Genomic DNA, 13,072 nt, shown 5'->3' on the forward strand with positions numbered 1-13,072 from the left:
TCGTTCCTTTCCCCACCCCCACCCTTCAGGATCATTCTCTCTGCTTTCTCCAGGGACACCCTACTCCGGAGCTCACTCCTCCCTCGGAGGCCTGCTGGAGGCGGCAGGAAACCCTGGGGGACCCCCTCCCCGAGCGGAGAGGCCTGAGTGAGGAAGGGGGCCCGAGGGAGGCCATCAGAGAGCCCTTAGGAGCGACTGCTCCCCAGCAGAGCGGAGCCCGAAAGGGCAAACCCAGGCCTCCGAGGGCAGGGAAACGGCAACGCTTCCCCGGGCGGCAGAAGTTCACGGGGGAAGACGCCCCCCCCAGGCACACGCACACGCAACACATGCACGCACGGACACGCCTAACAAATCAGAGAAATCCTCGGCCTGCAGCAGTTGGTGGAATTATGTAAAACCCTAAGCCCACAAAAATATCATTTGGACGATAAAAGTTAAATTTAGCCGAGTACAGAGTGACTAATACTATGAGGGAGAGCCCCCCCAGTTGCCTGGAGCTCATACAGCTGGCTTCCAGAAACTTCTGACAAGTCCCCGGGGCCTGGTGCGGCACAGAACAACAGGTTATGTAATCGCAGCCGCAGCCGCGAGCGACGCGGAGCAGGCGGCCCTCGCCACAGCCTCCTCGAGGGAAGGCCGCCGGTCCGGCCGGAGCTTGCCCAAGGGAACCTGGCCTCTGGGCGCCTGGGTCAGGGGAACCTGGGCACGTCAGGGGCCTCGGGTGGCTCTGTGTGCGGGGTCCACCCGGCCGCTTCTGCAAAAGATCTTCCCCCAGAGTGGTTGTGATGGACGGTTACTTTGGGGACCACCAAGGAGCCACGGCCTCGTGGAACCCCCTCCCGCTGAACACCGTCTGGCCCTGTGGGACCAGTTGTCTGTGTAGAGGGACGAACACTCCTTCCAGGCCTGGCCCCTAAAAGCCCCATGTGAGCCTCCCAGTGGAGGGCCCCGAGGGAGCCCCACGACAGGAAAGGACCCGGATCCCTGAGTCCCTGCGTGGAGGCCGCCCCAGAGCATCCGACCCAGTTGCAACAAGAGTGACAAGTCTTTACCGCCGTAAGCCGCCGAGAAGGGGGACTGCTTGTCGCAGCAGCTGGCAGTACCTATCCTGACGCGTTCACCAGGCTGTTACTACGTGTCCAGTGCGTGACGGGTACACAGGAGAATTAGGCCCGCGCCCAGTCTTGCCCCTCTTGGCACCACTATCCAGCTGACCATTTAAGGAGACGGGCTAGAGACCAGGCTTAGGGCCCGCAATCACACACTAAGCTCACGACAAGAGCTTCTTCACGTTAGTCACACTACCTGCTTCCAGGAAAACCTTACAACACAGCTTCGCCTCCCAGAAAACTAGGGGAGTAAAGAAAGAAAGAAACCACGAAGGAAGAAAATCTATACTGATGCTCCTGACAGAGGAAAATCTACAAGCAAATGAGTAAAAACAAAACAAAACAAAACTTAGCCGTGTGCTTCCTAGTAGGCACAGCAAAAAGGGAAATAAGCTGGGCCGTGGAGCTCGCCCCAGCAGTGGAGACGTCACGTCGGCTCATGATGAGAAACACACTTCGTCCTCGCTAAGAGCTCCGAGGGAACGCGCCCCGGGGTCACTGCGCCAGGGAGGGGGTGCCCGGGCAGGAGGCCGCGGGGCGGGGGCGGCCTCGCCCCGAAAGCTGTTCCCTCCACGGTGCAGGGCCAGCTCTGCAGCCCTGACGGGCTCCTGGTGGCAAGATCCTCAGAGTCATTCTTCATCCTTGTTAATGTCAACACGGCAGACCGCGATAATGACGGGAAATATTTACATACCGAACCACGGATGGGTTGTTTAGACCATCTGGCCGCTAGATGCGGGGAGGGCTGTCAAACACATGGCCGTCCGCAGACACGGCGCTGACACCTCGGCGCTGACAGGCGGGCCTCAGGGACTCCGGCGGCCGCCCCGGGCCCGTTCCTGCCACACGCCCGCCCGTGGGGCACCCGAGGGGCCACGTCGGCTGCCCGGGGCTCAGCCGGCCCGGGCGCACCGTCGGCCTTGGGCACCCGAAGCCCGGGAACAGAGCTTTCAAACTCCGGGCCGAGCATCAGTAACGGCAGCCCGGCCTGCCTTGGTCAGGGACCCCTCAGGACTCCGGTGTCCCGAGCGAGACAGTCCCGGCCCTGCAGCCTCCTGGGGTGTCTCGGGGGAGCAGCGGCCCCGCTGGGAGTTCTCAGAGGCAACGCGGCCCAGTTCCCGCGCGTCTGAGCTGCTTGTGCCCAGGCTCCGCCCGCTGGGGAGGCGGCAGGGGCAAGGACCGGGTGCCACCGCCCCTGAAAGATGGACGTCTGACCTTGCTAAGGGACGGTGTCCCCTTCCTCCTGTCCGGGCGGCTCGGCTGTGTTCTGATACCAGGCTGGATACAGAGATATTTTTCCTGGGTTGACGTTAGATTTTTTTTTTTAAAGGGTGTGTTTGGGTGAGCTGCTTTATTATTATTTTCTTTAGTGAAAGCAAAAAAGTTCCATCCGGAGCCTGTTCAAAGCGGCGGTTTTCTCAGTGGGAAGCCCACGCCTGCCGCCCACGCGGGGAGCCGCGGCGGCTCGGGGACCGTGGCGCCCTGAAAATATGGTAAGTCCTGTCACCTTCTCGACAACGGTGAGTCAAATGGAAACTCGTCGCAGGTGTCTGCCAGGCCTGGCGCTGTGACGGGGCCTGCAGGGGGCACACCGGGGGCAGGCGGGCTGTTCCCGCCAGCGTGAACCACGGCTCTACCGTCTCCTTACCACCGACACCCTTGGCGACTGAAAACGCCCTGGACGGTGACTCTTTAAAAATAATGTCCTTGTCTGGCCTGTGGGGCTCAGCGGCTGAGCGTCGACCTAGGACCCAGGAGGTCGCAGTTCGACGCCCGGTCGGGGCACAGGCCCGGGTCGCGGGCTCGACCCCCAGCCTGGGGCCTGCAGGAGGCGGCCGATCGATGATTCTCATCACTGATGTTTCTCTCTCTCCCCCCTCCCTTCCTCTCTCTGAAATCTATAAAGACGTACATTTTTAAAATAATAATAATGTCCTTCCTTGGCAAAATTATGTTGCGATTTTACAAAGTCCTGGGGTAATTTTAAAGCTCCCAGAGCTTCTCAGCCACTTGGTGACGGGTGGGCTGGTGGCGGGCAAGGCAGCTGCCCCCCAGGAGGCGCCCAGGACCCCCTCTGGTGCCCTCGCCTGGCTGTGCCAGGAACCCGCTCGGCCGCCCTTTGCAGTAGACAAGGCTCTCGCACGGCTTTCTCCCGATTTTCATTTTGCTTAAGAGCTCTTCCCTGCCTGGGGTTTTGAGGTTGAAAACCGCGGCCTGGCACTCGCGGCGTAAGCGGGGGTGTAAAGCGGCCCCACGTCTGTGCAGAGCGATTTGGCAGCAGCTGCTGGGGACGGGAGGGAGGCCGCCCCTGACCGCCGACCTGCTCCTGGAACCTCTCCCCCGGGTGCGTGGAAACCGGCCCCCGGTGCCCTCGGGCTCCCAATTTTCTGCTGTTAAAATCCCAAACGCCCTGCGAGGGAGCTGGCGGAATAAGCGGTGGGGCTTCTGGCAGCCGAACGCTGAGCCAGTGGTCAGAGGCCCGGCGAGCGACAGGGACGGACGGGGGACCCCCTCCGGGTTCCTGAATTGCTAAGTCGAAACAGCAGGCGCACAAGGTTAGGCAGCTATTAGCGGGGTTTTTAAAAATAATACAGGTTCACACAGGCAGAGAGTCTCGGGCAGCACAGAGACGGGCGCCCGCGGCCGGCGGCAGGGGGAGAGGGCGGAGGAGGGTGCGCCGAAGCCTCGCCCGCCCGTCGGCCGGCCCCTTGCCGCGGGGCCACGTGCGATCTCGCGAAGCCCCCCGGTGCCATTCTGCACGTGGCCCGGTCCCTTCACGGCCACGGCTCACTTGGCACTTCCAGGATCTTCCCGGTTCACGCAAGTGCGTCTGTCGGCGGCGGGTTAACGCTGAGGCGCGATCCAGCGCCCACGTCTCTGACGCTTTGCAGGTGGCACCGTAAAGAGATGTCTGTTTGTCTGTTTGTTAAACTCGCCTGAGGATATTTTTTCCACAGGCTTTTTCGGGGGGGGGGGAGAGAAACATCGACGTGACGGAGAAACGCTGGCTGGCTGCCCCCCCCCGCGTGCCCCACTGGGGCTGGAACCTGGGCGACCGAGGCCCGTGCCCGTGGCTGGAACGGAGCCCGGGACCCTTCGGTCCGTGGGCGGAACCACGCTAACCCTGAGCACCCGGCCGGGGGCACCTGGATCACGGGACCGGGCACCCCGCCACCCTCACGGACCGACATCGCGGCCCGGCCGGGTTCACGGCCGGGACAGGAGAAGCACTTTCCGTCCGCCCGGGAGCGCGCGTGGGAACCCCACCCGTCCTGCTCCTGACTCCTGCTGGCTTATCGGGGCGTCTGCTTTGAAAACCCACGACGAACGCTGACTCCGCTTAAAAGCCTTTCCAAGGGCTGTGCCCCGTCCCGCTGGCCGGCTGGGAGGGGCGATTCGGGCGACGAGAGGGCAGCTGGCCCACAGCCCCGCCCGGCCCGCCCGGGTGCCTCGCCCGCCGGCCGCGCAGGGGAGAAAGGGAGCGCCCGGCCCAGCCGCCCGGACGCTGCCCGCGGTCCCGCCATCCCCCCGGGGCCGAGCGCCCCGGCTCGGGGACTCGCTCAGGGAGAGGCTGCCGGCGGGCGTCTCCCCCTCGGAGCGGGACTAGGTCCCTGCTGACGGGCGACGCTCCCCAAGGGCCGAACCCGAGCCGGGCCCTCCATCTCCGCGTGTTCAGGAGTAATGGATGTCGGATGCACTTTATCAAATGCGTTTCCCGGCATCTGCTGAAAGGCTCTAAGCTCTTTCGCTCCGAGCCTTTAACCCTCTGCTTATGTGTTTCCCAGGCTGGTCCTGAGCCCGGGGCCGGGAGCCGCGCTGGGGGAGGCGCAGAGACGCCCCAACCACAAGCAAACGGCCCCTGCCTGTCGGGAAGGGAGAGGGAGGGACGCGGAGGAAACCACGCGGGCGGACACACAGACGCCCACCCGCGAGCCGGGGCGGGGGGGGGGGCCCATCTACACGTCCACGCAGCACAGGGACAGCCGGCCACCCCCGGACACTGGGAGAGGACAGGTTCTCCCTCAGAGCCTCCCGGGAGCCAACCTGCCCCCACCCGGATTCGGACGTCGGGCCTCCTGATCCGTGAGAAAATCACACGCACCCCGGGAACCAGTCCAAGCACGGGGAGCCCCCTGCGGGCTGGCTCCGCTGGAGCCCCTCCGGTCACAGCACCCCCGGCCCGGCCGCCTTACCTTCTACCGCTCTGCCGCCAGGACACCGGGGGAGCCTGGGGCCTCTCCACCTCCCGAGGGCCAGGGACAGGATGAGCCCGGGAGCCTCATGAGGACACCTTCCCACACGCCCCCGTGAAACCTCGGGAGCTGCGGGAGGGCGCGTGGCCCCCTAGTTCCCGCCACAGGCCCGTGCTGCCTGCGTGGGCCTCGGCCCCGCCGTGGGGCCCGTCCTCTCGCCAACCCGGGCGCAGCACCTGCCCGGGGCAGGGCCGTCTCCCACGCGCCTCGCAGCTGCGAACGCCGGGACCCGGGGCAGTTGGCATCTGCTCTTTGAAAAGGTATTTATCTTTCCGCTCGCTGGCGGCCAGAGCGCGCCATAAAAGGACAAGCCCACGTCAGGTGCACCGCGCTCCTGAGACAGATGTCACTCACACAGCCCGGCCGTCGTCAACCCAACCGTCGGGAACGCCCTCCCTGAACAGGCCGGGTGCAGCTGGGGCCCTGGCGGGGCCTGCAGGCAAGGGGGCCGCTCCCAAGCCGGGGGCACCTACAGGCTCTAAATGCAGAGGCCACCGGTCCTCGCCCGAGACCCACTTGAGGTTCCAGGGGGAGCCTGAGATTTTTTTTTTTTTTTACCATTTTAATCTTTTTTTTTTTTTTTAAATCCTCACCCAAGAGTATTTTTTCCATTGATTTTCAGAGAGAATGGAAGAGGGGGGAGACGGGGGAGGAAAGAGAGAGAGACATCGACTGGTTGCCTCCCACAGGCACCCTGCCTCGGGCGCAGGGATCGAACCTGCAACCAAGGTACGTGCCGGTGACCGGGAACCGAACCCGCGACCCCTCTGCAAGCCGACGCTCTGACCACTGAGCCACGCCGGCCAAGGCACCGTTATAATCATTTTTAAGTGAACAATTCAGGAGCACTAAGGATATTCTCAGTTCCCAGAACATTTTCATGACCCCAGACAGGAGCTCTGTACCCCACCCCCAGACCCCAGTAACCACCCTTCTGCTCTGTCTCCATGGCTCTGCCCGTGTGAGAACCCCCTTCCTTTTCAGGGCCGAGTAATATTCCACCACACGGATAGGCCACGTGTTTGTCTGTCCATCGGCTGGTCTTTAACCAATTACGTTCCCACCAACAATGCACAACAGCTGCCGTCTCGCCACATCCTGGCCAACACGTGTCATTTCCCATTTGCAGGGTAAGAGCCAAGACTGAGATGCGAGAGGGAGGGAGGGAGGAGACAAGTGCCACGGGCGATGGCCCATCCCTGGCCGTCCCTTTGTGCCCCCAGCCCGCACAGAGCCACAGAAAGAGCGCCGGCTGCAGCGTCCAGACACTTCTGTTCAGTCCAGGCTCCGGGGCCTAGGGCCGTGCCGCTCTGGACAGACACCTGAACCGCTCCGAGCCTCAGTTACGCCCACGGTAGGAAGGGAGCTCGGTGCCCAGTGTCCCCTCCTGCTGGAGGCGGGGCAGTGAGTCCACGGCAGGAACAGAAGAGAGAGTTTTCATCGGCTCCCCAGGACAGCACACGGGTCTGGGAGCGGAGGGCCTTTCCCCCGCCTTAGATGTATCTGGGGGGCCCACTTTCCTCACCAGCAGGAAAAGCTTGGAGCTGGTGGCCCCCAGCCTGGACTCTCCATAGTGACGGAACCACAGAGGCTGTGTGGCTAAAAACAAAACCTCCACCTCCCGAAACCTCGACACCTGGAGGGCTCAGCTCCGGCTGTGAGGGCCTCAGCGAGGCTCGGTGGCCCAAACAGAAAGCCCACCTGCCCGCCCGGGGAAAGGACACTGGTGAACCGTCTGTGCCCCCAGGAGAGCTTGCGAAGATGGTCGCCAAGGGGCCTGGACAGCGGGCCGAGCCAGCGAGCTGCGGGCACCGCGGCCTCCGGGCGGGAACTGCTCGGCCCGGGAAGGAGGCTTTGTACCTTCTCCAGCCTCGCCTGGGGACAAGTTTCCATGCAGACAAAACTTTTACATAATGGGCTCTCGAAAGCCTGGTTCATGACCAGCCCAGCCCAGCGTGGGGTGAACTGTCTAAAACAGCCCTGTAGCCTCGAGCTCCAGAGCCAGGCGGCCTGTGCTTGAAGCCACTGCCCCGTGACCTTGGGACAGCCACGTTTCCCCTCTGGGCCTCAGTTTCCTCATCTGTCAAATGGGGTTGCTGCAGAGGGCCGGTGAGGACCTGGCACAGAGTAAGGGCCCCAAGAGCCAGTCATTCAGCCACCTGGTGGGTCGCGTTGTGGTCGCTGGGCAGCCTGAGGACCCGCCCGTGACGGGCGTGCACACAGAAAGCTGCCTTCCACGGGCGGGGCCGGCCACGGGGCAGCGGGAAACACCCGTCAGCCAGCGCTTTACACAAGCGAACACCCCCCCAGTCTCCACGGCCTTCCACGGACCCGCCCTCCGCTCGGCTCCTCTCCCGAGGTGCCCACGACCGGCCTGCGTTACAGCTCGCTTTCAACGGCCTGAAAATTCGCAAGTCAGGCACGAAGCGGGCAACTGGACGCCTGTCACCGGCCGGAAGTTAGTAACTCAGCCCCTTCACTGGAGGAGAGAAAGTGGCCCCGACAGTCCCCGAGGCAGCACCGGGAGGAGCTGGCCCAGCCCAGAGAACCCTCTTCCTAAGGCAGCTCCTGGAGCCACTTCACAGCAGCGGGTAATTAGCCTAATGAAAGCAAGTGTGACTCGGCGCTCGCCCAGCCCTCCCCAGGGAGCTGCCCCGCCCCTCACCCTCCCGAGCAGCGAGGGCCGGCCCAGAGCCTGCGCTGCAGGAGGCCCTGCGTCCCCGCTGCCCCGTGGCTCCGGGGCTGAGGGCTGGGGTCAGCGAGGGCTCATAAGGCTCCTGGGAGGCAGGACACCCGCCTGCCGCCTTCTGCTGGAGCTGGAACCTCTTGGAGGGAGGGGACCTTCTGGCTGGTGGGAGTCACAGGGGAGCCCCGGTGGGTGGGAGGCCAGCTACCACCAATGTCACACCTGTGAGCCATGAAGACCCAGGCCGTCCCTCGCCCCGTGTGCAAGGTCACTGACAGTTGCCACAGGCCCCCTCCCATCCGCACAGCATCCCTGGGCGGGAGCGTCACTACCCCCACGGATGGGCACAGAAACCAAGAGCCTCTCACCTGAGACGGGACAACTCGCGCCTCGGGACCCCCAGGCCCTCTCGGCCCAGCTGTCTTTCACTGTCTCCGGTCAAGAGGCGAGCGAGAGCAAGAGGAAGCGTTGTGTGCACGGAGCATATTATACAAAAGCTGGGCGCACAAGGCCCCTCCACCTCGGGACCTGCACCAGTGCCTGCCCCAGTCACCAGGCCACTGTGCTGGGCACCAGTGACTCAAACACCAATAGGCCAGGGTCCCTGGGCTTCTGGAGCAGCTGGGCCACACAGGGGACCCCTGTGGCCTGACGCGGGGAGAGCTGCCTCCTTCTCCGGCGGGAACCTCAGCAGCCGGAAAATCCCAGGATCAAGGTCACCTGGTCGGGTGACATTATTGGACTAAACTCTGCAAACACCAGTCCTGCAGCTCCCGGGCCACCAGGACACCCAGATTTATTTATTTTTTTTAATCCTCAATGAAGGATAGTTTTCCGTTGCTTTTTAGAGAGAACAGAAGAGACAGAGGCAGGGGGTAGGGGGGAGAGACACATCGATTGGCTGCCTCCTACATGAGCCCAGACTGGGGTCAAAGATCGAACCTGCAACCCAGGTACGTGCCCTTGACCGGAAATCGAACCCATGACCCTTCGGTGCACAGGCCGACGCTCTACCCAACAAGCCACACCGGCCAGGGTGGGGACACCCAGGTTTTATGAGCCGGCCTCCGGTTCCCTACCCTGTCGCTGAGGCCTCACGTCTCAGTCCCCTCTAGGCCCGGCCCTGGGATCCGAAGCTTTCAGGGAAACGGAAAGTCATTTCTCTGGGTGGAGAGAAAGGTCACACCCTTGGGCCTGGTTTTTTCCAGTGCTCCTTCCGGCTGGCCTGTCCCTAAGATTCTGAATTCCTTTCTCTCCCCGCGGCTGGAAAATCAGCCAGAACATTCCTCAGGACCATGGGCTTTCAGGGACGGCGGTGGGGAGGGGGTTGGTTAATAACAGAGGTGAAAAGAAAAATAGGTGTCATCAGGACTGTCCACCTCGGTCCCCGGGAGCGCAAGACAGACTGTGCTGGTGCTGAGCAGTCATTCGCGTGAACTCACGACTCTCGGTGACTCACCCAAGGCCGGGAACCAAAATAAAAGCGGCGCCATCCATCCATCCATCCATCCATCCATCCATCCATCCCTCCATCCCTCCCTCCCTCCCTCCCTCCCTCCCTCCCTCCCTCCACCCCTCGGCCAGGCCAGCGCTCCGCCGCAGGCTAATGCCGGCATCTGGTGACCGCACCCTGGCGACTCCCCGAGTATAAGCTAATGAGCCCCTCCTCGAGCCCGGCTGGCGCAAACTGTCCCCGGGCGCACTGTGGCTCGCAGGCCTGAGAACTGTCACCTGCATGTGCATGGGGGGGGGGAGTGAGGCCTCGGGTGCTGCCGTCCAAACAAGTGAGCTGCTTGGGGGCTCCGGGGCCCGAGTTATCAAGGTGCCTCAGCGCCGGGCTCTTAAACAAATTCCCCGTAAGCCCGGAGCTACCCACTGGCTGCCATGGGGAAGGCGGCGGCCTCCCACCCCCCGCGGCTCGGCCACAATAAACGTGCGGCCCGCGGGCTGCAAGCCCGGCCGGCTCCCCGAAACACGCTTCAAGGGGCAAACCCAAAACAGACGTGAATCGCCGTCTCCATACACCGAGGCCCCGACTGCCAGCCTGCTGAGGGAATGCCCGCCACTCGGGAGCCTCACGCGTGTGTGGTTGGTTTTTTTTACCCGAGGATGTTTTTTCCATTTATTTTTATTTTATTATTATTTTCTTCAACCCTTACCCGAGGACATTTTTTCCGACTGCTTTTCTGAGAGAGCGGAAGCGGGGGAAGGGAGAGAAACATCGGCGTGAGAGAGACACGTCGATTGGTTGCCTCCCGCACGTGCCCCGACCGGGGCTGGGGCTCGAACCCGCAGCCCTTCGGCGCTTGGGCGGACGCTCTAACCACCGAGCCGCACCGGCCAGGGCACCTGTGTGGTTTTCGAAGGCGTTTGACGCTTTCCGCAGCGTGATTGCCCAAGGGGGGAAAATTCTAATTGCGCAAAATGTTCGGTTTTTCTCCCTCGTATGGGGGGAGAAAACAAACCAGCACAAGTGAAAAGTCAACTCTTACAAAGTGCCGAGAAAAGCCATTAACGGGCCCTTCAGGAGGACGGAGGGGAGGGGAGGGGAGGGGACGCTCTGTGGCTGAACCGGCCTCGACCCCTCCAGCCCTGCAGGGAAACCCTGCCCCCCCCAGCCCGGGGCTGACGGAGGCTCTCCCGGGAGAAATGGGAAGGGTGTGTTTCCACCCTGACACCCCCCCACCGAACCTAACCCCCCACCGCCCTTTCAGGTGGCTTTTCAAGGGGCTGTAGGGACAGCAGGGGACAGCTGGCAGCACCCGCTGAGCTGGCCTGTCCTGCACTCGCCTCGCCCAGGATACTGGGGCCTGGTGGGCCCTCCCCGGGCTGGATTCCTGGGTGGCCCGCGGCCAGGTGAGGCCAGGTGAGGCCAGCAGGCTGCAGGCCCCGACTCAGGCCCCACAGGCCCGCAGCAGAGCCCGCGTGTCAGCCAGACCCTCAGGACGCCCGGGGCGGGGGGGGGGGGCCTGAGAAGCCCCCCAGCGGCCTTAAGAGAAAATCCCACCCTTGGCCGAGGGAAGGGGAGCCTTGGAGAGAAGGAGGGGCAGTGATGTGCGTTATCACCGCAGCGACTCTACAGGGCACCTGGGGCGGAACGGTTTTGGAAACGTTCCCAGGAGCAAGGAGGCTGGGACTGGAGGCCCCAGAAGGCCCAGGCTGGCCTGAAACACCTCCTCCCGGGGCCGTCCTGGGAGAAGGACCCGCTCTGTGAGAGGCGCCAACGTGGGGCGGCCGGCCCCCTGCCGGGGGAGACAGAGGAGGGAAGAATCTGCCCACAGGCGCCCGAGGCCCAGAGTCAGGGCCACAGCTGGAACCCGGGCGGTGGGCGCACGTCCTGGCGGGGCCGGGCTTCCTGTGCAGGCTCGAGCACGTTGCTCAACCTCTCAGAGCCCGTTTCCTCTTCCGTGGCCAGCGGGCAGCAGTCCCTCCTGCGGCTCGGGAACGCCGCGCTCCAGGAGTCACCCCGCACAGGGTCAACCCCCCTCATTCGGACTCCATAGTCACGAACTTGCAGCGTCGCTAAAATTATCCGTGACCCCCAAATCGATGCTCCCGGCGCCTTTGAGGTCACCCGTGAGCACGTGCAGACGGCAGAAATGCTGAGTCACCTGAGGTGCGAGCCCCGGCGGAGGCAGAACTAGGAGCCGCCCCGCCCCCCCAGCTCAAGCTGTCAGCAGGGCCCTTAGCGTGGGCTGTTTAGTCCTACGATTGTCACACTTCTGTGCTTTTTTGTTGGTGGTGATTCCACTGTTTAAAACGGCCCCAAGCGCTGTCCAGCGTCCCCAAGCGCAGGACGGCGGTGACGGGTCTCACGGGGGAAACACGTGAACGAGCTTCGTGCGGGCGAGGGACAGTGCTGCTGGCCGAGTTCAGCGTTAATGAATCAATATCTAGTCAGTGAGGCGTCTTTAGCCCCGACCGGGGTTGCTCGGTGGTTAGAGCACCGGCCTGCATGCCGAAGGGTTTGCAAGTTCGGTTCCCGGCCAAGGGCAGGTACCTGAGCTGCAGGTTCGATCCCGGGCCCCAGCTGGGCGTGTGCGGGAGGCAACCCATCAGTGTGTCTCTATCACATCAATGTTTCTCTCTCTCCCCCCCTTTCCTCCTTCCACTCTCTCTAAAAATCAATGGAAAATTTTTAAAAAATAAAAATAAGGGGTCTTGAAACAGAAATGCATGAGCGACTGGTTGACAAACATGTGCAGAGGCTCGTGGGAACCGCACCCCGAGTTCCCCCTCCCTAGGAGCCCTGGCTCAGGATTCGCTGATTGGGGCTCATAGCGCGTTACGGCGCAGAGCTGCCGGGAGCAGCGAGACTGGGCCGTGCGCAGGGCGTGCGTTATACCTGGAAGCCTCCCGCCCTGCGGGGGCCACACGCCCCTAGGCTGCGGGCTGTGGCGCCCACGACCGCCTGTCAGCGTCGCTCTGAGACGGGAATCAGCCTCAGGGGCCCCCGAGACCCACTTGGATAAGTCTCTGCCTTTCCCCTGCTCCCTGACTCCCGGCCCCTTCCCACAGTGAGGAAACTGCAGGGTGGGGTCCCCAGGAACAGTTTAGTGAGGGGTGCAGGACTCCGGCAAGCAGAGGGAGAGAAGCCGCCTGCTGAATGCTTGTCCCCGAGGCTGCTGCTCTGATTTGTCTGTTACCGGAACCCTGCCTGTTGGTTCATTTTCCTTCCGTCTCTGGCAAGGCCAGTAATTTCAGCAAAAGCCAGCTCCCCTTGCTGACACTCTCGGTGTCTCCGGCCCTAAAGGTTCTGCAGGGGTTTGTCACGGTGTTTGCAGTGCTGGGCGTGGGGAAGTCAGGACCCCAGACCCATTTCACAGGGGGAAAGAGAGCCGATGGACAGGGCTACTGCCCGTCAGCCGGAGCTGGTAATTGGGGGCCTGGGTTCCAGGCCGAAGGGCGGGTCACTTCTCTTCTGCTGGTCTCATTTTTTCACCCCTCATTCTTAACGGGGCGCAGCCCTCCCAGTTCCCGTGTCTCCAGGCCCACCGCTGAGACTGAAAAGGCGTCGCCAGGCC

The 13,072-nt window shown here is 63.0% G+C and overlaps 1 protein-coding gene across 2 annotated transcripts in view; it reads right to left on the reverse strand.

Annotated features, from left to right (window-relative positions):
• PITPNM2 (phosphatidylinositol transfer protein membrane associated 2) overlaps window positions 1–8,746 on the reverse strand; it is a 70,345-nt gene extending 61,599 nt beyond the window's left edge. Inside the window, exon 1 of one of the 2 annotated variants that reach the window (XM_081123504.1) lies at window positions 8,417–8,746. The gene's annotated coding sequence lies outside the window, so the exon portion shown is untranslated. The remainder of the gene's footprint in view (window positions 1–8,416) is intronic. The other variant, XM_081123505.1, reaches the window with a different exon arrangement.
• Between the last annotated feature and the right edge of the window lie 4,326 nt (window positions 8,747–13,072).

The sequence above is a fragment of the Miniopterus schreibersii genome (assembly GCF_964146895.1).
Source record: "Miniopterus schreibersii genome assembly, chromosome: 20".
NCBI classification, from domain to species: domain Eukaryota; kingdom Metazoa; phylum Chordata; class Mammalia; order Chiroptera; family Miniopteridae; genus Miniopterus; species Miniopterus schreibersii.